At 43.2% G+C, this 23,251-nt stretch overlaps 1 long non-coding RNA gene across 1 annotated transcript; it reads left to right on the forward strand.

Moving 5' to 3' along the window:
- The first annotated feature begins 328 nt into the window (after positions 1–328).
- On the forward strand, positions 329–22,915 carry LOC110883363. Its single transcript, XR_004869911.1, has 8 exons — positions 329–529; positions 14,435–14,493; positions 19,734–20,020; positions 20,107–20,539; positions 20,622–20,774; positions 20,900–21,132; positions 21,251–21,349; positions 22,708–22,915. It is a non-coding gene; the product is annotated as an uncharacterized LOC110883363 (long non-coding RNA).
- Positions 22,916–23,251: the final 336 nt, after the last annotated feature.

Consider the following 23,251-nt stretch of genomic DNA (forward strand, 5'->3'; position numbering starts at 1 on the left):
TAGTTATGATTCTCTACAAAATATCAAAATTACCATACAAGATCATATGTAGAGTAATTATGATACTCTATAAGATCAAAATTACGCTACAAAAACATTTTACAAAATTACTCTACAACTACAAGATCACTTGTAGAGTAATGTAAATAATTACAGAAATACCATCGCATTTTTTTGACTTTTTCATGCTTTTGGTATGTTATGTATGATAAAAGATTTTGTACGTGAACTCAACTCCTTAAATATAAAGCATCATAATAAAATTACGTTTGAAAATTAACTTTGTTTTAGCTTCCCTCCCCAAATCTAAACAGTTCCCCAAAATTTTTTGATTTCCCTCTCAAATTTCAGATTTCACAATTGGATATCAATTTCTCTCATTACCCAACCCAATCGATATGCTTTTCCTCAGCTCGCTCGGTCGTCTCCTCCTATTGCTGCTCACCAGACGAACCACCACTGATCACCAGACGACCCGTCATCGCCACTCATTCCTTGTCGCTTCCATCCTCCCTTCAGCCCTATGAAGGTATTACTTTTTCTCTCCCATCAACTTTGCTTCAATCACATTTAGGGTTTTAATCAAAGTATTGAATTTGGGCATAAAATTTGGGGGATATGTGTGTTTAAGGGGGTATATCATGTTAGGATCGAGGATATCTATTTTTTTTGACAAAAGAAGCACTTGTAATACAACTGTAGGTATATCATTCATCATTTAATTTCATTATAATGTTTTATTCTGGGTGCACTATGTTAGAGATTTGTGGGTTGAATTTTGTAATTGAATCATGTGTGTGATTGCTGATAGGTTTGGGGATTTTGGTTTGATTGAATTTTTTTAACTAAGTTTTTTTGGCGAATGAAGGGGTATGGTCCCAGATCTCGCGTCAGCATTGACCGCGAGTGACCATTACCCTTATCAAAACCCCCACTAGCTAACAACCTACTTGTGCCCATGCGGGAACGCGTCGGCACAAGGGTTGAATCCAATCTATCTAGTAACGAAGGAGGACTTACATGGAACATGAGAACGGTAGAGTGATGCGACATAGCATCACATCTGGTGTATGAAAACGGAAGTATTCACAGCGATGCGGCATCGCACCGCATCCAGTGAACACTTCTATCAATACAAGAAAGCCTTACCTTAGGCATAGAAGAAGATGAACGTAACGGTGCGGCTGACACCGCACCATACGGGCATTTTCGTCACGACAAGGGATGCAGGCAAGACGACGATGCGGCTAGCACCGCATCTCGCGTATTCCTTGATCACAAGTAGGAGACGCGGTAACTTCAGATGTTACCGCACGTAGCGATGCGGCTTGCACCGCATCCTATGCACTCAAACAAGTGGGACTGACACCACAGTGCAAGTGGCACCAATGGCAGTTACCTGTCAGAGCTACGTAAGCAATGGACTGACGTGGCGTAACCTCCACAACCGACAAGCCTGACACACCTGCAAAGGTGCAGCACGTCGTCAGTCCATCCATCATCATCCTCCTTCACTCCTCGGCTATAAATACCAACCCCAAACCAGGTTTGAGGTATCTCTTCACAACTCTCTCACTACTACTACTATCTTACTTTGCTTTCCAAGCAAACTACTGATTCTCACGCCGGAGAGTGGTAACAAGGAGCACCCCCCACCCCATCCTCCTTGTTACGAGTCACGGCTTGTTTCCTTGTGCAGGAGATCAACCACCGGTGATCCAGCCAGCGATCCTCTAGAGGAAGGGATTAACCCTTCTTGACGAGACCAGTGTGTTAACCCTTCCCGGTTAACCATTGTTTCATCATTGGCGCCCACCGCTACTCTTAGCATTTTCTAAACCATCCTTTTTCCTCTCTCACGATCATGACTGATCACCAAAACAACACTACGGATAACCAAAATCCTCCAATCCCATCTCCGGTAGGGGTCAATGCCTCGACCTCCCAACCCGGACACATCGGCACGTCCACACAAAGGAGTCCCTCCTTTATGTTTGGACATGAATTATCACAGTTCCCATCTGTGATCCCACCAGGCATGACCGTTCATACCTGGTACGAGCAACAGGCAGCCATGCTGACCGCAGCATACAACCGCGCTTGTACCGAAGCGAATATATGAGCTGGGCTTCCCCCAGCACCACACACCCCTGTTGAGCGTATTCTACAATACGACGGCAGGATACATTCACGCCCGGCTTCAAGAAGCCGACGTGAAGAACGGGGATCGTCTTACTGTTCGGTCCACACCCTCAACGAGGATGATTCCTCATACGGGTCCCACACCAGAGGACCGGTACATACCCGCCTTGGCCCCCATGGCGAGGACAGGAGGCGATCAACCTCCCGACGCGGCCCAGGCATTCAGAGCCGATTGGGCCCACAACCATACACCGAAGGGTACGGTCATACCGACCCTGACGACCATAGCTACCGCGGTGATTCGCATGACACCAGTAGCAGACCGGGAGGACGCAACTATGTTCCTCCCAGTCACCCCCGCAACACATACCTTAGGGCGGCAAAGCGCCCTGCGAACGAGCCATACAGGCCAAAGGCAGCGGCCGAAAATTCCAAGTTCGGCACACGGATTGCCAACGCCCATGTCACCACGACAAAGTTCCCATTCAACGTTGGGAAATACAGTGGTTCGACCGACCCGGACGACCACATGAACATCTTCATGGGTGCGGGCATCAACGGCCAGTGGGATGAACCCACTTGGTGTAATTTTTTCCCCCAGACCCTTACGGGCCTGGCCAGGGCATGGTTCGATTCTTTGCCAGTGGGATCACTGGATTCATTCGAGGACTTGCGTACCAAGTTCCTCGCCCATTTTAGCCAGCAGCGACGCCACGAACGTGATTCGTTGGACGTCATGAACATCTGGCGAAGAGACGACGAATCACTCGAAGCATTCGTCGTCCGATACAATAAAGAGTGCCTGGAGATAGGTGACGTGGCAGACCAGATGGCACGAAACCACTTCATCCGGGCCGTCAAAGACAGAGAGATGATCATGACCATCTCTGGCAAAGAGGGTTTGCCCAAAAAATGGGAGGATGTCATGACCGCAGTCAAGACATACGCCCAGACACAGCGATCACTTGAACCGCATGTGACAAAGGCAAAGCCCCAAACCAAAACATCCCACCAAGGGTCCAAGCGTAACAATAAACGTAACCGGGACGTTGGAAATCGCGATATTTCCAAACCGTATTTCCCGCGAACTAACACGTTCGACCCAAAGAACTACAACCCCGCCCGAGACAGTCGGGCATCAAAAAAAGATTCTCGGGACCGCAACTGGACCGAGATCACCATGTCGCCAAGTGAGGTCCTCCTTGCGGACCCACAGTTCTTGCGACCGGCCCAACCAATGAAGTCCAAGAAAAATCAGGACCTCACACTCTACTGTGAGTACCACAAGGACTCGGGCCACACCACCAACAACTGCATCAGTCTCCGACTGGAGATTGAGCGCGCCTTAAAGGAGGGGAAACTGCAACACCTTTTGCCAGGTGGGCAAAAACCCACCAAGCGCATTACCCCTCATGGCGAAGGTACCTCCTACGGGAAGAGAACCATGCACGTGGCTTCCACCCACATGATCCACGGAGGCAAGGGCAGGCCGCGCAAAGCGGCAAGAAGGCCGGAATGTGACTGGAAAGACGAGCAAGTCGTCTTTCCAAAAGTCCGAGGCGGACCGCGCGATAGGCGCGCCGTCGTCATTTCAGGCCAATTGGCACACTACTGCACCGAGCGTCTATTCATCGACCCGGGCAGTACGTCTGATATAATCTACGAACAATGCTTCAACCAGTTCGACCAGGAGGACAAAGATCGGTTGCAAGCAGTAGATTACCCGTTAACCGGGTTCGCAGGGGAAACTGTCTTTCCCCTAGGCCAGATTACTTTCCCTGTGCGTCTTTCCAGCGGAAACCGCACAAGGACAGAAGAGGTAAACTTCATGGTTTTACCTCACACCTCCAGATATGACGTACTCCTCGGGAGAGAATCCCAAGGAGATTTCAATATGATTACGTCCGTCCCCCACTCTGCGGTTGGTTTCCCAACCGAATCGGGGGTCGCGATAATCTATGCCCGCAGGGACGTCATGATGTCGGACGAAGTACGTCCGACCAAGGTCGCAAGGCCCACTCCCAACGACCAACCAGAAAAATGGGTTCTCAATGCGAGATACCCAGAACAAAAGGTCACATTGGGTCACGCCTTATCCCCGACCACAAAAGCGCAACTGAAGCAGCTTCTCTTCAGGAACCAGGACATCTTCGCGTGGACACCCGCAGACATGACCGGGGTCCCACGTGATATTGCGCAACATCACTTGAATACCTTGCCAGATATTAAGCCAGTGATCCAAGGCCAACGCCACCTTGGGTCAGCTAAAAATCAGGCGATGCAAGAGCAGATCGAAGAACTGCTCTCCGCAGGCATCCTGCGGGAAGTCAAATACCAGACGTGGTTATCCAACCCAGTCATGGTAGAAAAACCGTCCGGGGGCTGGCGCATGTGCGTCGATTACAAAGACCTTAACAAAGCCTGCCCCAAGGATTGTTACGCGCTTCCAGAAATCGACGAAAAAGTCGATAATCTCGCACCATTCAGGTGGAAGTGTTTCCTCGATTGCTACAAAGGGTACCATCAAGTACAAATGGCAATCGAGGATGAAGACAAAACGGCATTCCGGACTCCCACCGAAAATTACTGCTACACAAAAATGCCGTTTGGGTTGCGCAACGCGGGCTCAACCTACCAAAAATTGATGAACGACACTTTCCGCGGCCAAATAAGCAAAAGTGTCGAAATCTACATGGACGACCTGGTCGTCATGAGCATAGAAGAGGATACCATGCTCACAGATATTGAAAGAACATTCCAAACTCTGCGCAGCGTTAACATAAAGCTCAATCCAGGAAAATGCTCGTTTGGAATGGAAGAAGGCAAATTCCTTGGGTTCATCGTCACTAAAGATGGATTCAAGGTAAACCCGGAGAAAGTCCAGGCGATCGAGCGCATGCCATCGCCTTCATCGATGAAGGATATGCAACGGCTAGCCGGCAGGCTAGCGGCACTTAACAGATTCTTAGCCAACCACGCAGCTAAGTCTTATCCGTTCATCAAGACCCTGCGGAGCTGTTCAAAGAAAGAACAATTCCAGTGGACCGCAGAGGCTGAACAGGCTTTTCGGGAAATGAAGGAGTGTTTGATACAACTCCCAACTCTAACCGCACCACACAAAGATGAGCCACTCATATTATACCTATCCGCCGCGGATAACGCGGTTGGTGCGGTATTAATAGTGGAGCGAAAGGGGGTTCAAACACCCATCTATTACATCAGCAAGATGCTCAACGACCCAGAGACGATATACTCAATAATGGAGAAATTGGTGCTAGCATTAGTGCACGCTTCCAGATGGTTGCGACGCTACTTCGTAAACCACGTCATCACAGTGATAACCAATTACAGGATCGGCCCGATCCTATCCAAACCCGACATCTCTGGGAGATTAGCAAAATGGGCAATCGAGCTGGGCGCGCACACGATACACTATAAACCGCGCCCCGCGATTAAAGGCAAGATCTTAGCTGATTTCGCCGCCGAAGTACCGGTGAATCGCATCCAAGAATGCGAAGAAGCACAAACTCCTGCACCAACGCCATCCTCCTCCGAGACATGGGCACTATTCACAGATGGTGCCTCCAACGACGAAGGTGCAGGTGCAGGTCTGCGACTCGTCAGCCCTGACGGCCAAGAGCTCGCATATGCAATCCGCCTCGAATTCAAAAGCACAAACAACGAGGCAGAATATGAAGCCCTGTTAGCGGGGCTACGTTTAGCAGTCAAAATCGGCGTGCAACATCTGGAAGCACACGTCGACTCTTTGTTAGTTGCAGGCCAAGTACGCGACGACTATGCCGCAAAAGGGGATATCATGATCCTCTACCTCGAACAAGCCCTGCAACTAAAATCCAAATTCGCTTCGTTCAATATTCGCCATATTAATCGAAGCGAAAACAAGTCCGCAGATACACTATCAAAACTTGCATCTACCAGCTTCCAACACTTGGCAAAGGAAATACGCCATCGAAGTCCTGCAAAATCCTTCGGTACCCCTGCGCCAAGTCAACGTCATTCAATACGGTTCAACATCATGGATGACACCTATTATCGCATATCTACAGTCAGGTGTGACTCCCGAAAGCAAATCAGAAGCACGCAAGCTACAATACAAAGCGTGCCATTATCAAATGGGAGACGGTATCTTGTACCGCAAATCATACCTCGGGCCACTACTACGATGCGTCAACCCCCAGGATGCCACATACCTCATCCGAGAGATACACGAGGGCATATGTGGCATACATGCTGGACCACGCATGGTAGTGGCCAAAATCATGAATGCCGGGTATTACTGGCCAGGCATGCACCTGGACGCCGTCAAAGAGTTGCGCAAGTGCATTGACTGTCAACGTCATGCTCCAAAAACCTTGCGGCCAAAGAACAACTTAGTCCCCGTCACAACTGCATGGCCCTTTCAGAAATGGGCAATTGACGTGGTGGGACCATTCCCTGACGCTCCGGGTGCGGTTAAATTTATCATAGTAGCGGTTGATTACTTCACAAAATGGGTGGAAGCAAAACCGCTCGCCTCAACCACTGCTATGATAACAAGAAAGTTCATTTGGGAACACATCATCTGCCGTTTCGGATTACCAATGTGCATTGTCACCGATAACGGCACCAACTTCGCTGCCGACGAATTTCAAAAATGGCTAAAAGAACTGCATATTGAGCACATATTCTCATCAGTCGCACACCCGCAAGGGAACGGCCAAGTTGAGAGTATCAATAAAAGCCTAGTCGAAGGGATCAAGGCGCGGTTGGGAACGGCCAGGCGTGGCTGGGTCGATGAACTCCCAAGTATCTTATGGGCTCACCGTACAAGCCCAAAAACAAGCAACGGAGAAACACCCTTCAGCCTAGTCTACGGTTCAGAAGCGGTGATCCCCGCAGAAGTAGGTCTCCCCTCTCCTAGAATGTTGGCTATGGAAAAACTAGACAACAACATGGAACGCAGGATCGATTTGGACCTCTTGGAAGAAAGGCGCGAAAACGCTGCCATCAACGAGGCCAAATATAAATCCAAACTTGAAAAGTACTACAACACGCGCGTCCGCGTTTGTACTTTCAACCCAGGATACTACGTCCTACGCGACAATGAGGCATCTAATGCCGAGCGCCCAGGCAAACTCGCCCCCAAGTGGGAAGGACCCTACCTCATCAAAGAGGTCTTAGGGAAAGGCGCGTACAAATTACAAACGCTAGAAGGCGAACCTATCGCACGAACATGGAATGCTCAACAGCTTCGACGCTGTTATATGTAAGCCATGTTCTTACACTTCTCTATGTAACCTATCGGGCCGCAGGCCATTTGCAAATAAATAAATGAGCAATTTTACACATTATTGTTTGATATTACTATTACAAATGCGTGTTCCACTTTGCGGTATCCCAAAAACAGATTGGCAAAATCTTCATTCGCGATACCCATACAAAGTGGTGACCACACACAAATATTGTAATAGGCCAGCAAAAGGCAAAAAGACTTGCATAGTTATCCGGCCGGATCAACAAGTTTTTGTTAACACCTAACACAATTCCTGAGCCCAAAAAGGCAAACAATGGAATTGACGCGGACTCATACGACAAAGGTATGGAGTACACTTGACCCCATTCACAAATGGGTAGAGTTCCGGACATATAAGCTTTTACAAAGCTAACACAATTCCTGAGCCCAAAAAGGCAAACAATGGAATTGACGCGGACTCATACGACAAAGGTATGGAGTACACTTGACCCCATTCACAAATGGGTAGAGTTCCGGACATATAAGCTTTTACAAAGCTAACACAATTCCTGAGCCCAAAAAGGCAAACAACGGAATTGACGCGGACTCATACGACAAAGGTATGGAGTACACTTGACCCCATTCACAAATGGGTAGAGTTCCGGACATATAAGCTTTTACAAAGCTTACACAATTCTAAAACCCTAACGCGGTAAATAACAGAATTGACGCGTCCTCATACGACAAAAAGTATGGAGTCTACTTGACCCCATTCACAAATGGGTAGAGTTACGCATACATACGTTCAGACATGCAAGAATTTAAAACACTTGTACAAACTGAACAAAAAACTTTATATTCAAAAAATTCAAGCACCCATGTGATGCTTAATGAATTTACATAAAGTTCCTATTCTATACAAGAGGAACACAAAAAGGAGGCACACTAGCCAACCTAAACCCTATTTTGTACCACTGGTTCCCGCATCTCCTCCGGCACCACCAGCGGGTTCTTCTTCTTCCGTATCCGGATAAAGCATCCGCAAGCGGTCAACATAGTCCGCAGCCTCCAAACAATCGTCCAGTTCCCCTACACAGGCAAGGGGCGTATCATAAAAGGAGACTTCGGCCGCTTTAAGAAGCGATTCGGTGTCCACACCTTGGAACCCGGAGCGCTTATCAGTATAACCGCCTGCGGATAATACATTGATATGCCCAATGCAGCGGTTATAACCAGCTTTAAAGCCAGCATCGCGCGCACGTTCCTTGACCAGATCCAAACCAGCCGCGGTCTCAGGGGCATTCATAATAGCCTCAACAATCTGCAAACACAAGAATCATAAGTCTCGGATATTAATCCAAGCAAATGTAAAGGCAACGGATACTTACACGCGCGATACCGTGAGTCCGCAACCACTCACGATCAGCCTCCAGCTGGTTAAAAGAGGACACCAAGGCATCCTTGGCCTCAACAGCGGCGTCAGCCCGTTTCTCCGCAACAGACACGCGGGCAGTAAGGTCTGTAACCGCGACCTCCCGGGCCTGAACCTCAGCCTGTCAAAAAACAGTAAACAGTTTACACGATAAACATTTACGACAGAAGGAAGAAAGTAACAAAGTTAAAGAAACATACCTGCAGGCTGGCGACAACTTTGTCCAAACGAATGCGCTCCGCATTCACCTCTTCAAGAGCCTTAGAAGCACGGCTCTCCCTCTCTTCAGCCTCCTCAAGGGCTTTCGCGGCACAAGCCCCGGCTTCTTTGGCCTCTTCAAGCGCCTTCAGGGCGTCGGCCTTCGCCTGCAGCGCTTTAACAGAAATGGCCTCAGCCGCAGCTTTCTCCTGGCTCAAGGTAACGTTCGCCGCCCTGGCATTTGTCAACTCCTGCCGAGCATGAAACAGAATGTCATTCTGCTTAGCCCAAGATTCATTCCACTTCTTGCGCTCATTGGACATTTTTTCATTCCAACTCTTGCGCTCATCAGCAAGAAGCTTAGCAAGGGTACGCACCTGTTTCAGCTGGGCAGTGGCAGCCCATTCAGAAGTCTGTTTCTGCTTCTCAAAAGCAGCCTTGTCCTTCTCGAGCTGCTCCGCACCCGCGCGAGCAGCCTGGACCAACTTTTCCGCTTCCGCCCGCATACGAGCAGCCTCCTCCTCGCGGCGCCTCAACACCTTGTAGTCTTCCAAGATGGCATTCGCCACAATAGAAGACCCTACTAACATTGTTGAGAGCTGGTTTATGCGCAGCTCACGGGGTGCAGCGCGGGCTCGCTCCACTTCAAAAGGGGTGCCCAAACCACCCAAAATCTCCTTGCATGCAGAAGGGTCATTGGAAATATCATCCCCCTGTATAACAGTCCAGGGGGGTCGATGATACACAGTACTGCGACCCTGGGTGTAAGTGCGATAGTAATACTCCAACTCAGACTCCCCAGGCTGAATTGGAGGCCCATCATACCCCGCACCACCGGCAGACGAGCCGGTACCCTTATCAACAGGAGACTTCTGCGGCTCAGCATCATGCTGCCGCGCTTCAGCGCCAGTTTTTTGCGGCAGAATGTTGCTTCCCAGTATCGGCGAACCGCACACTCAAATTGTCTCCCTCATCGGGAGAGATCAGATTGTTGGACGAGTCAACAGTGTCAAATATCTGGGTCGCAGCATTCTCTACGGTACCCTCTGCCCGCACCGTCGACTCCGACACCACCTTGGCAGGGGGTGTCGATGGCACTTCAGTTGCACCCGCATCCGTGGCACGCGGGGGTGACACTGGAGCATCAAAGATAGAGACATCTTCATCTTGAAGCTCTACAAAAAACAAAGTCAAATAGCTATCAAAACAAGTTACACATAACAGTTAAGACAAGCTAGCCTACACTTACCAACGACAACCGCAGGTTTTTTCTGCGTCGGAGCAGACCTTTTGGTTACCAGTCTCCGACGTTTGGTTTCAACACCACCAGCAGCTTTCTGCTCTGGCCTTCTCTTCTCACCAATAACAGGGGGACCCGCAGCTGTCCCTCCCGCGGCCGTCTCTTCTGCCTGCTTCTTCGCAGCACCAGAACGCGACCCCGCAGCTGTACCCAAACCCTCAAGGGTATCAGATACTATCACATAATCCATGTATCGACACAAAGAAGAGTGAGAGATACCTGCCGCCTGCGGCACCAGATGAGGCACAGCAGTGACCTCCTTTATCTTCTTTTGGCGAAAGCGCACGCCCTTCACAGTCTGCCTCTTTGGCACACCTTTCGCTTCGGGGTCCCCTAAGGCCCCAAGATCACCTGCATGGAATCAATCCAAAGGGTGAGTCAATAAACCAACATTATCATCACAAGTGAAAAAGCTTCCAAATTATACCTTTGCCGGGCGGCAACTCAACTGCCAGTGCGGCCTCAGTAGGCACCCGGAAGTTACTACGGATGATAGCATTATGATCCTCCTCACCATCCGCACAAACTACGGTCTCAACCGTACCAAGGAAATCCGGGGCAAACATCCTCCATGCGGGAGCATCCTCTGATAACAAACATAAAGTCAGTACCGCAAAAAAGAATAGGGAACTTAAACACATGAAGAGTACGTACCACCGCTTTTCTCCCGCACCACGGGTCTCGAGTTCTTATTCCTCCTCGTCAACATCATACGCAACAACCACAGTTGCGTGTTGGTCAGCTTCACAGACTCAATAGTCTGAAGCTGCGGAAACCACTGCACTGATTTTAAGCTGGGCATCGCAATGGTCTCCCATATGATCGTCTCGGTCACGTTCCGAAACGTCATGTCTGCAACAATGGCAGCAGCCTTGACGTAGAAGAATTTCTTCTTCCACATCGTCATCCCCTTGGGAGGAGTCATCAGCTTGTGGCTACCGTCTCGTTGACGGAAAGAAAAGAAACCCAATGACACAGTCATCTGATAAAACCGTCGGAAATCTTCGACGGTAGGCTCTATACCAAGAGCACGGAAGGTGAACTCAAAATTACGAATCCGAATCATACCAAACGGACTCACTTGAGAAATGTGGACCTTGTACCACTCCAAGACATCCACAACAAACACCGTCAACGGTAACCGGAGATTACAGTCACCAAAAAAGTCGGCCCACATGGTCACATAACCGGCCGGAGCGTCGGCACCAGTATCACCCTCCGATGGATACTGAGCCCCATACTCAGGGGGCATTTGGACATCAAGCATAAGACGATCAAAGCTTTTTCTGGTCCACTTTAACGCCGGTAATCCACCACCGGCAGCCCCCTCCTCTTCTTCTTCAGCCACTACCGGCTGTTCAGGGTTTTCACCCTCCACATTGTGTGGACTAGATGGTTCAGCCATCAAGAATATCAAAGAAACAGAAGATGGTGAACAGAAAAACTAGAAACCTCACCGGAATTTTGAAAAAAAAATCGTCGGAGAAGACAGATAGCAAGTTCTCTCTTAAATGGCAAATTTTTGAAATTTCGATCAAGTGAGGGGAAACCACGAACGGTTTCCCCTTATATACCCATCGCAATTAATGCGGAGGGAGAAAACAAATCATCACGTTCAAAAAGAGCGAATCGTATGACACCACGTGTCGAGCGCCGTTTTCGCTAACGGTTATCACGCGCGCGTGGCCGTTCACGCGCCTGACAAAAGAGACGTTTACACTCTTTGCTACAGTGCATTTAATGCCTCGGGCAGTGCAAACGTCCTTTCATTTCAGCACATGCCAGGAAGATCTCACCAACTTCCACCAACTCACACGTGAGATCAGCCACGTATGCAACAAAAAGCGACTACATTATCCAATTATAAGCGGCATGCGGTTTCTCTGGTATACCGCACCATAACCCATACCGCATGTCGTTTTTTAACATACCCCTAAAAATAGGTAAAAATATATATCTCTACACTATAAGGGGGTATAATACCTATCCGCACTACCCACGAGCACACGTGGAATATGCGGACATGACACACACGAGCCCGTTCAGATGTGTCAGATGCACAGAACCAGTGTTGTCCGTTGGACTGAACCGCATCTCAGACACAGGGGAACCGCATTGCCTTCATTCTCTTCAAGCTTCAAATCCCTCCTGTCCGGTTCACAACCGCAGAGGGTACATGAACACCTTCTTTAACAAAAGGAAGGAAGGGAATGCACGCGAACGCACATCAGCAACCCTGTCTCCTGAACCTTCAAGAGCTACATCCGAGCAACACACCCGCTTCGAGCGAATGTGGTAATGCAAAACCACAGACACTCACGACGAGCTACGGACATAACCATAGCTTCCGCAGAGTGGTTGCTACGGAAGAGCCAAGCTCACTCCACATCACCGAGCAATGCTACTTCAAGGCAAACTCGGTATTGGAGCGGGAAGGTAAGCGGCTACAAAACGAACGCAGATAAGCGCTCTAAACGAGCCTTTGTCGAACAGCAAGCGTCCGAACAGCGGTAACAAGTCTGCTTATGACTTTGTTTGCCCGCCTATGGGCCGGATAGAATAAACAATGGTGGGCATACCCTTGCCTATGACCATGTTTATTTACCCATAGTACGAATATTCATTGTTCGACCAAACATGGCCAACAATGACGCAACGAGGTAACCGCAAAGAACGTGCGGTTACTAGAGAGCTATGACGACGAACATAAAAACCCAACAAAAAAGGGATCGTCATCTCATGACTAGATGCTGAACATAGAGCTTGAGCAAAGCACTTGCAAGCATCAACTACTTTTGATCCCAGTCTCAAAGATTGGTCCAAAAGTTTCTTTTCTTCTTCATGCACCAATTCAACAATTGGTTTGAAGAAAAGACCACCTTTAAAGGGTGGGAAACCTCTGCATACCTTCAAACCACCATCTCAGAGGTTGGTTCGAAGTTTGTGCAGCATTACTAACAAAGTCTCCAAGAGACCTTCGGCACAACAACAGGTGGCAAGCCACCTGGTGACATAAATCGGCTGAGAATTTCGCGTCCGACGAGATTCCTTCACCGATACAGAAAAGACCACACATGGTCTAGGATCTTCTCCAGACTCCAAACTACCTTCCAAACACCATAGTCCAGTACTCCTCCCACATACAACTTGTATGTGGCAGCAACACTAGACTGGGGGGACTTGAAGGGGTATGGTCCCAGATCTCGCGTCAGCATTGACCGCGAGTGACCATTACCCTTATCAAAACCCCCACTAGCTAACAACCTACTTGTGCCCATGCGGGAATGCGTCGGCACAAGGGTTGAATCCAATCTATCTAGTAACGAAGGAGGACTTACATGGAACATGAGAACGGTAGAGTGATGCGACATAGCATCACATCTGGTGTATGAAAACGGAAGTATTCACAGAGATGCGGCATCGCACCGCATCCAGTGAACACTTCTATCAATACAAGAAAGCCTTACCTTAGGCATAGAAGAAGATGAACGTAATGGTGCGGCTGACACCGCACCATACGGGCATTTTCGTCACGACAAGGGATGCAGGCAAGACGACGATGCGGCTAGCACCGCATCTCGCGTATTCCTTGATCACAAGTAGGAGACGCGGTAACTTCAGATGTTACCGCACGTAGCGATGCGGCTTGCACCGCATCCTATGCACTCAAACAAGTGGGACTGACACCACAGTGCAAGTGGCACCAATGGCAGTTACATGTCAGAGCTACGTAAGCAATGGACTGACGTGGCGTAACCTCCACAACCGACAAGCCTGACACACCTGCAAAGGTGCAGCACGTCGTCAGTCCATCCATCATCATCCTCCTTCACTCCTCGGCTATAAATACCAACCCCAAACCAGGTTTGAGGTATCTCTTCACAACTCTTTCACTATTACTACTATCTTACTTTGCTTCCCAAGCAAACTACTGATTCTCACGCCGGAGAGTGGTAACAAGGAGCACCCCCCACCCCATCCTCCTTGTTACGAGTCACGGCTTGTTTCCTTGTGCAGGAGATCAACCACCGGTTATCCAGCCAGCGATCCTCGAGAGGAAGGGATTAACCCTTCTTGACGAGACCAGTGTGTTAACCCTACCCGGTTAACCATTGTTTCATCAGCGAAGCAAGAGACTCTCCTTGACGGTGCATTGAATGTAATGATTTGGCAATGCATAATAACTGGGTAAGTTCTTGTAACATTTCATTTTTTTGATTTATTGTTATTGATCAGTTATATATTTTTTTGTGGATTTAAATCTGGAAACTTCAGTGCTTTCTAGGGTTGCTTGATAACTCTTATATTCCACTAGGGAGAAAGCCCGTGCGATGCACGGCATGCATAATAGCTATTGTTTGTTCGTGGTAAGACGTCTGACACGACCGGTGCATAACATGTAAGACAATACGCCTACAAAGGGGCGTGCTTAAACTCTATTAAACCATGGACCATAAGTTGTTTCCTTGGCAAAACTTGCCGGCCAAAACGAAGTGAAAAAAGATGTATTCCAAGGAAAAAAAAACATGAAACAGAAAAAGGAAAAACGCATAAACTCTCGCACGTCTTCCTATCTTATTGGATAACAAATAGACCAAACTTTAGCTAACGCATGCCACCGTCATCCCCAATCCCATCACCAGCCAACTGACTGCAGTGAAATAACGAAAAGAGAACCATTAAAAATAAGTTTGTGCCTTCATATAACAATGAACTCATACATGCATATGAAAATTGTATAATCATATGTAATAACAATCAACCTGTCACCAAGTCATTTCTTGATTTATAATAATACCATAAAAGGATGAATGTATATATATATACTGAACATATGGTTCTTTTTGTGTCTTAGCTAATCAAAAACATCCGTATTTATTTTGTGGCAATCTTGCTGTCTAACCCAAAATGTATGATAGAAAATCTAGCACCAAGATCCCACTAAATGCGTTTTTGGTTATTGGGTTACCTTTGTAAATAATCCTTCAAGTATCCTTTTAACATAATTAAATTAATTAACTTAATATCAAAATAAAAAATATATAAACTCATTTGGGTAATCATATTATAATTATCTATAATTAAATATTTAGCATATATAGTTAAGTTAATATTAAATTTAAAAGTATATATTTCTTTAACATTATAATTTTATAAAAGAGACGATCGAGATAACAAATTACGGAGGTTGTAATCGTGTCATGCGTCCTCCATAATATTATGTGTAGAGATAGAGATATATTGTCCTTTACTCTTCGATTTCGATAAAGATACATAATCTAAAATGAATATTCTATATATACAATTTAGTTTGTAGGGGGCATACCATGTGATGCTTGTTTCTTCTACTGTGGGTCAAGATGGCTTCTAGTGTCGTCCATTTTTCTGAATACCCAGCAACATAATCGTTCCTTGCCATGGCCACACGTGTAGACAGAGCGGTTATAGGTTGTTGGAGAGAAGGTGGGTATGGGCTGCAATATGGACAAGGATTTATAAAGACATTTAGATGGTCTTTTGGAATGGACAACATTAATTAACACAAAATTAAATGATGATTGTTATGGGGAAATGATAAGTCACTTACTTTTATTAGAGTGAAACCGAGAAGTTAGGGGTTTGCATACAAAGGGACATAACAATTATAGCCACATTAATATAATAAAGTAGAATTAAAAACATCATTAAAGCTGTATTTATGAAGGTAAATATGTAGTTAGGGTCTGGAATCAATGTCCTTTAATTGATGTATGGTTAGAATATAATTTAATGTCATGTTAAATTAGAAACCATACATACTGTAAGACCTTGTGTAGTGGTTTACATGAATAATGCCCCCACCTATGGGCATTGTGCAACACGTGTCATCCCAGTCAGCAAAGGGGTATTATGGGCGTTTTTCACAAATAGGCGTAGTGGGATAATGCCCAATAATGCCCCATTAATGATTACCCAATTAATTAAAACAATAAAAAATAAACTAAGTAATATTAGTTGTAATATTCTTATTGGCCAAACACATCAACGATTACCCATCAATGGCGTGGTTAGAAAAATGCCAAAACAAAATTTGGCCGAGAAAACGCCCGAAAACGTCGGGCCGTAATGGCTATGGGGCGTGTTTCGGCGTTTTTTTGAAATTTAAAAAAAAAAAGGCCCCACTACGGGGGGTCTAAGGAACATGTATAACAATATATCACTAAGTAACATTAACTATTGAGTCTTTTTAAAATATGGTTAAGAACACATAGTAAATTAGGTGACATATACAATTATTATGATTGTCTCTTATGTTATAATTATTAACAGTATTATTATTGTTATTAGATGACATGGATAAGTCACAAGACATAATGTAAACCTATGTGCTATTTGAGTAAATGTTTATCAATGATTCATATGATAGTAAGATGGTGTAACCTAAGCGAAGCCCCTCTATCATGATACTTAAGATGCTTAGATGGTTATGAATAATTCACAAGACGATATATATGATAATATAACCTTTATGTAGACGCATTCTCTCATGTTATTCCTTTTTACTTAAAAATTTTGCAATTATTAAACATTATGATGCATTTTTTAAATAAAAAATATTAGAGTATTATAAAGGTTATGTTCGTACAAAAATCGGGGGGGGGGGGGGGGGTTGCTTCTTGTCATACAATAACAAAAAAATGATTTTGACCATTTTGCCCTTACTACTTTCTCATGTTGACATGATTCTTCAAGATTTGGATTTGAAAATGAAAGTGATAGTGTATTAGGGGGTGTTCGGCCGAGATTGTTTTAGGGAGAGAGAGTGTGATTTTTGAAATGGGTTTTCTTGAAAATGTGAAGTTTATGGAAGCATGTTCAAGGGTTAATCATTGATCTTAAACCTACACTGATCATTTTATATTCAACGTCATCATGTTCTTTGAATTTTGAATATGCTCGTTTAAAATCTTACATGGTTACAACCTGAAATTCTTATTACCTAAAATATGATATCAAATTCACATTAAAAAACCTATATGTTTGATTTATCATATACTGATCAATTACACTTTGAATAATTCAAGGTTTTTAATAACTTTAAGTTTCTAATAATTTTAAGTTAAATAATATTCACTCTATTTTTATGATCATATACTGTAATAATATTTTTGGTTTCAAGGTATTAAATCGGTTCCCATATTGTATCCGCTTATTGTTTTTGTTTTTGAACGGGAGTATTTATGATGAATTTTCAGTTTTGTGTTTTTTGTCATCTGAAAGTTTATATTTTTTGTTCTTTATTATTTCTCATCTGAAAGTTCATATTTTTTTCTTTATTATTATTTAGATGATGAATTTTACCTTTAAGATTTTCTTTTTATTTTTTATTTCGAGATTGTCTTTTTTATATACCTCATGATATATAAAGTAACAGATGAAATGATCCTAACTTAAAATCATATAATGCACTAACTGTATCAAATACTCAAAGTTGGATTCATCTATAAACGAAAATTAGGGAACTGAAGTTGGTGACTTACCTCTGTCGCGTATGAAAAAGTGACGGCCGTGTTGTTGAATTAGGTTACGGTTGGTGGGTGGTGGTGCACAACTGTATGAAACACTCAAAGTTCGATTCATAATAACAAAAGACGTGTTGTCGCCGTACGATGACAATGGTGTTGTTGAATCCGGGTACGGTATGCGGGAAGAGAGAGTGCGAGAGGGAGAAATGAAGTAGTGATCCAGCATTTGTGGCTCATTTCAGGTCTTTAAGAAATGTTTAGTTGGCTAATCCAATCATGGCCATTGAAGTTTCTTCAATAAATGGTAATGGTTTCATGCGATGATGACTGTTCGGAGTATCTGAATTAATGTGGTTTAAATATTGGTGAGTTGTTCCTTTATCTAATTAAAACATATTGGTTACTTGCAGTAAGAATTCAAATAGACGGAAGAATTCAAATGGACGGATCACTGTATATTGAATATTCACTAATTTAATTAAATGCTTTAATGTAATTTAAAATCATTTATGTTCTTTATTAGTTGGGTTTACGGTCCTTGAATGAGAAACACGATTAATAAATCATTTTCTTTTTTCTTTATTAATTGGAGAAGGACAATTATGCCCCCTTATTAAGGTAATCAAGTGTTGTACTATAAGCACTATATATTGTAATTACTTACTTTTTGCAGGTATCCTTATGAAATGCTTTATAAAGACACAAATGTATTTAAGAGCCTCAAGGTTGTAAAAAAGTTGATATAACTAAATTTTTAAGTATATATAGATTCTAACTTAAACAATTCTCATCTTCTTTCAGTCTGCAGATTGTAATAGCAACTAATTTAAGAATTATGTGAGTTTAATGAAGTGGTTTTGTCTTTGTAGATTGGATTTTGTGAGGTTTTGAAGGTGTTATGTATTACAATTTTAAAGTGTGATATGTGATATAGTTTATGCCTAGGTTTACAAAAAAAAGTGACACAATCGACAGTACATACATGGCACGTGACAAATATTAGGCTTCCTACATACAATCTAGATTTTTATGTCATAGTGTCGGTTGGTTGAAGACTTGCACTCCTTGTGTAAAGAAGTGTACAATTAACCATTGCCTATGTAAATATAGGTGAAATATTTTTTAACTACTGATCCATTTTGGATTATTTGCATATGCTTCATGACCTTTAATTGTTCATTTTAAAAATATGTTGTAAATCTTTTACTAGTTTGCTATGGGGATTTGACTAGGGGTGCAAACGAGAGAAGCTCCTCTTACTTATGAGAGCTCGAGCTCGAATGAATATCGGTTCGAACTATGGATGAGCATTTGGTACGGGTACCGGTACCGAACCCGTTATATTCGGTACCGGTATCCATTTTTCTCATTTTTCAGTACCAGTACCCATTTTTCCCCTTTTTGGTACCGGTACTTTCGGTACCATGCTCATACCTAGTTCGAACTTCGTTTCTAAAGCTCGAGCTCAACTCATTTAATATTTTATTAATTACTTCGTATTGATTATAACTGTTATATATGTCTGTGTAATTTAGTTACCTTATCATATTGTATAAATAATAATAATTATTATATGAATATATATTTAATACATTAAACAAAAGTTATATAAATATATTATAGGCTCGTTTAGGCTTACGAGCTGGCTCGAGCTCCATAAGTGAAGCTCGGGCTCGTTTATTAAACAAGCTTATATTAAGCTTGGGCTTGGGCTTGAGCTTGTTTAAGCTCGGCTCATTTCAAGTCGCTCGCGAGAGATCGACTTGTTTACACCCCAGATTCAACTAGCTTAAAAAAGGTTTGACTAATGTGTCCGAAATCGGAAGTTGCCAAATGTGGGGGCAATGAAGATTTTGAAGACGACCCACTTGTAAGTATTAGGTACAAGTCTTTATTTTATAAATATTTTCTTTATATTTACAGGTAACCATTCATTGGAAGTCTTCGCTATAAGTAACATCCTATACATATTTATAGGATAATTCGTGTTTTCTTGCGGTTGATTTTCCCTCAAATATAGTCGCCAATGGAACCATATTGATGGATACATGTGAAGGCGAGGAACTATTGAAGTTATGTTGGAAGTAGCTTTACAAGGTGAAACTTTACTACCAATTCCACTTAAAGAGGAGTATATTGAGAAGGTAAAAGAGGCTGCGGGGCACATACTAAGTTGGCCGAGACATCTAGTCATTCGATGCTATGACATGGTAATATCATTTATGTAGATTTAAATAAGATATTTATATTTATACATGAGGTCTAATTTAAAGAACTTGTTTATATTTATTTATAGGAAAAAGTGGTGGCGAAACGAAAGAGAAAACCTGCCGAGGAAGACAAAAAAGAAATAGAAAGTAAGAAATAAAAAGAAACGGTCAAGAGAACCTGCTGAAGAAAACAAAAAAACTAATTGAAAAAGAACCCTGTGAAAAAAGAGAAAATCAAAGGGAAAAGAGAATGTGTCGAGGAAAAGGCAAAAGAGAATGAAGGAAAAAAACATGACGAGAGCACAAAGGAATCAAAGGGTTAGAGTGGAAAGAAGTTGCGTTTTGACGATGAGAGCACATTTAGTCGATAGTGCATTACTTTCAAAGGGGGATTCTAGAAGACTATAGTGTGAGTACGATCTATTTGGGCATGATAGTTACATGTACTTAAATTGTGATGATTTTGAAGCGGTTTTTACATTCACCGAGCTGACCGGTGCTGTCATCACTTCTTATAATGTAAGTGCTTATATCTAATATAAATTACCGTTCGTAAAACAAAATTTGTTTTATTGATTTGGTTTATGTATGTTAACTGCAGGTTCCTGTATGAGCAAATTAAGAAAGAGCAAATTCATGATCGTGGAATATTTTTTTATGAATCCGTCTGCAATTTCGCGGGCTGATCAAAGCAAACCCAAACACATCGAGGATGCAAGTAGAGTGGTTGCAGATCAATTGTATAAAAGAAAGGGTAATGACATCATCCTATTGCCCTACAATCACGGGTTTGATTTTCCTTTTAATTAAGTATTCGTAAAGATCTATTATCATAATTTATTTTGATTGAATTTTGAAGAAACCATTGGGTGTTGGCAGTACTAAACCTGAAAACAACCATTTGCTATTATCTTGATTTCTTATGGCCTAGAAGTGTAGATGAGCAGTTGAGGCAAATTATTGATTCCTAAGTAATATAAATTATCATAATGGATGATAAAAGAGTTGGAATATACTTTGATATAATTTTGATTTTTTATAGGGCAATGGTCGTGTATGCTTCACGAAGTGGTGCCAACATAAGGGTTAAACTCATCTGGATTAACGCTACGGTAAGCATTTAATCCCTTATTTAAATTGTGGTTGTAATTTTATTGTAAATATTGAAACCCTTTAGTTTAAACTGAAGTCGCAATGGTTTCACATTTCTTGATATTTTTAATTGTGTAGTGTCCACGTCAGCCAGGAGGTACTGAATGCGGCTACTATGTGATGAAGTTCATGAAGGAGATAGCTTACGAAGGAGTTGAAATACTTGACAATGATAATGTAAGTTTAGGCATATTTTAGTTTGTATATTAGAGAAATATGTACTTATATATCCAAACAAATGCTTAAATTCATATATTAGGATTAAATTCTAATTTTTAAGATTTATTATAGAGTAAACTTCCGTTTTGCTCCCTGTGGGTTGGTCACTTTAACGGTTTTGCCCCAAACCTTTCAAAATAGCCATTTTCTCCCTGATCTATGAAGGCCTTCATGATTTTACTCCCGGCCCTAAACGCCATCCATTTTAACTGTTAAACCCTGTCACGTGCAAAACACCTGAGGGCAGTTATGTCTTTTCCCTAACAACCCATTTCCCCATTCCATCTTCTTCTTCATTGCCTTTAAAACCCTAACTTCCATGGCATCTTCTATCAACCTCTTCATGCCCTGCAATCTGAATTCTGAAACCAACATCTTCAAAAATAGTACAAGTCATCAATGCATAGATCTATGAAACAAACAATATCCAGTTCAATAGATCTGAAACCAACCTCTTCAGATCCACTTTTCACCTCAATCACCATACCACAATTCACTCCACTCTCAACTCTATGAGTAAATATCTTCAAAACCCTAACCCTACCTACCAGCTTCATCCCCATCTCAATCTCCATCGTCTCTCCACTCATCCCAAATTCCGGTCCACCACCATTCCCCACCGTCTCCGCCGCCGTGACCAGCCGGTCAAACCTGTCACTATCTCCACCGCATCCCGCCGGTGAACGTGTTCTCCGGCGTACGTCACAATCAGCATCTTCGAATCGTCCACCGCTAACTCCACACACTTCCTTGCCGGACATCCTTTTCCGGTACTACACTTGTAGTAAACTCTACACATTTCACACAAATTCAAATCAATATAGGCATATATTTTTGATTTATCGAAGGTTATCGAGTATAAAACAGTAATATAATGTGTGTAATTCAAGTATTTTTGATGATTGAGTACCTAGGGTTTGGTGAATGGTAGCATGAGGCGGTTCTGGTTTGTGGCTGGTGGTGGTACACTGGTACCTAGGGTTGAGAAAAAGAGACAGGATGAAGAAAAGACGAATTGATGTAGAGAGAGAAGATAGTGTGTAGAGAGAAGATGAATATGATATATAATATATAAATATCTTTATAACTGAATTACTAAAATGCCCTTACTTTTATTTTTAAAATTACCAAAATGTCCTTCTAGTTAACAGACATTATGGATGGAGTTAGAGGCGGGGAGCAAAATCATGAAGGCCTTCATAGACCAGGGAGTAAAATGGCTATTTTGAAAGGTTTGGGGCAAAACCGTTAAAGTGACCAAACCACAGGGAGCAAAACGGAAGTTTACTCTTTATTTTATTTAATTGTTGTCTTAGGTTGGGAAAGGAGTAGAGGAATATTCAGCTGCGGATATGGATGGCATTCGCGAAGATTGGTCGACTTATGCGGTTACCTCTATTTTTAAGTGACAAATTGTATTTTAGGTGTTGACGATGTATTGACAAACAATTCTTTTTTTTTTTGTTAACGTTAAAATGTTCGTAGTATACTTGACAAAGGATTATGTAATGGATTGTTTTGGTGTGTATATATATATGTGTGTGTGTGTGTATGTGTATTTGTTTTATGAAAAAGATTTATTGTTTTTGTTATTATACATGTATTTAGGGCAAATTAGTAACTCCATAAAAAAATTTAAACAATTAAAAGCATGACATGCGTAAATGAATGTCATATGTATTTGTCATAAATGCTTGTCATGAACGTGTGTCATTAAAATGTGTCATAAAATGAATGTTATGAATGCGTGTCAATAAATATGTGTCATAAATGTGTGTCATAAAAACATGACACACAAATGCATGTCATATTAATTTTATAACCCATCAATCAACGACACGCTTTTACGTGTCATAATTA

This window comes from Helianthus annuus, chromosome 10, assembly GCF_002127325.2.
Source record: "Helianthus annuus cultivar XRQ/B chromosome 10, HanXRQr2.0-SUNRISE, whole genome shotgun sequence".
In the NCBI taxonomy this organism is placed as follows: Eukaryota; Viridiplantae; Streptophyta; class Magnoliopsida; order Asterales; family Asteraceae; genus Helianthus; species Helianthus annuus.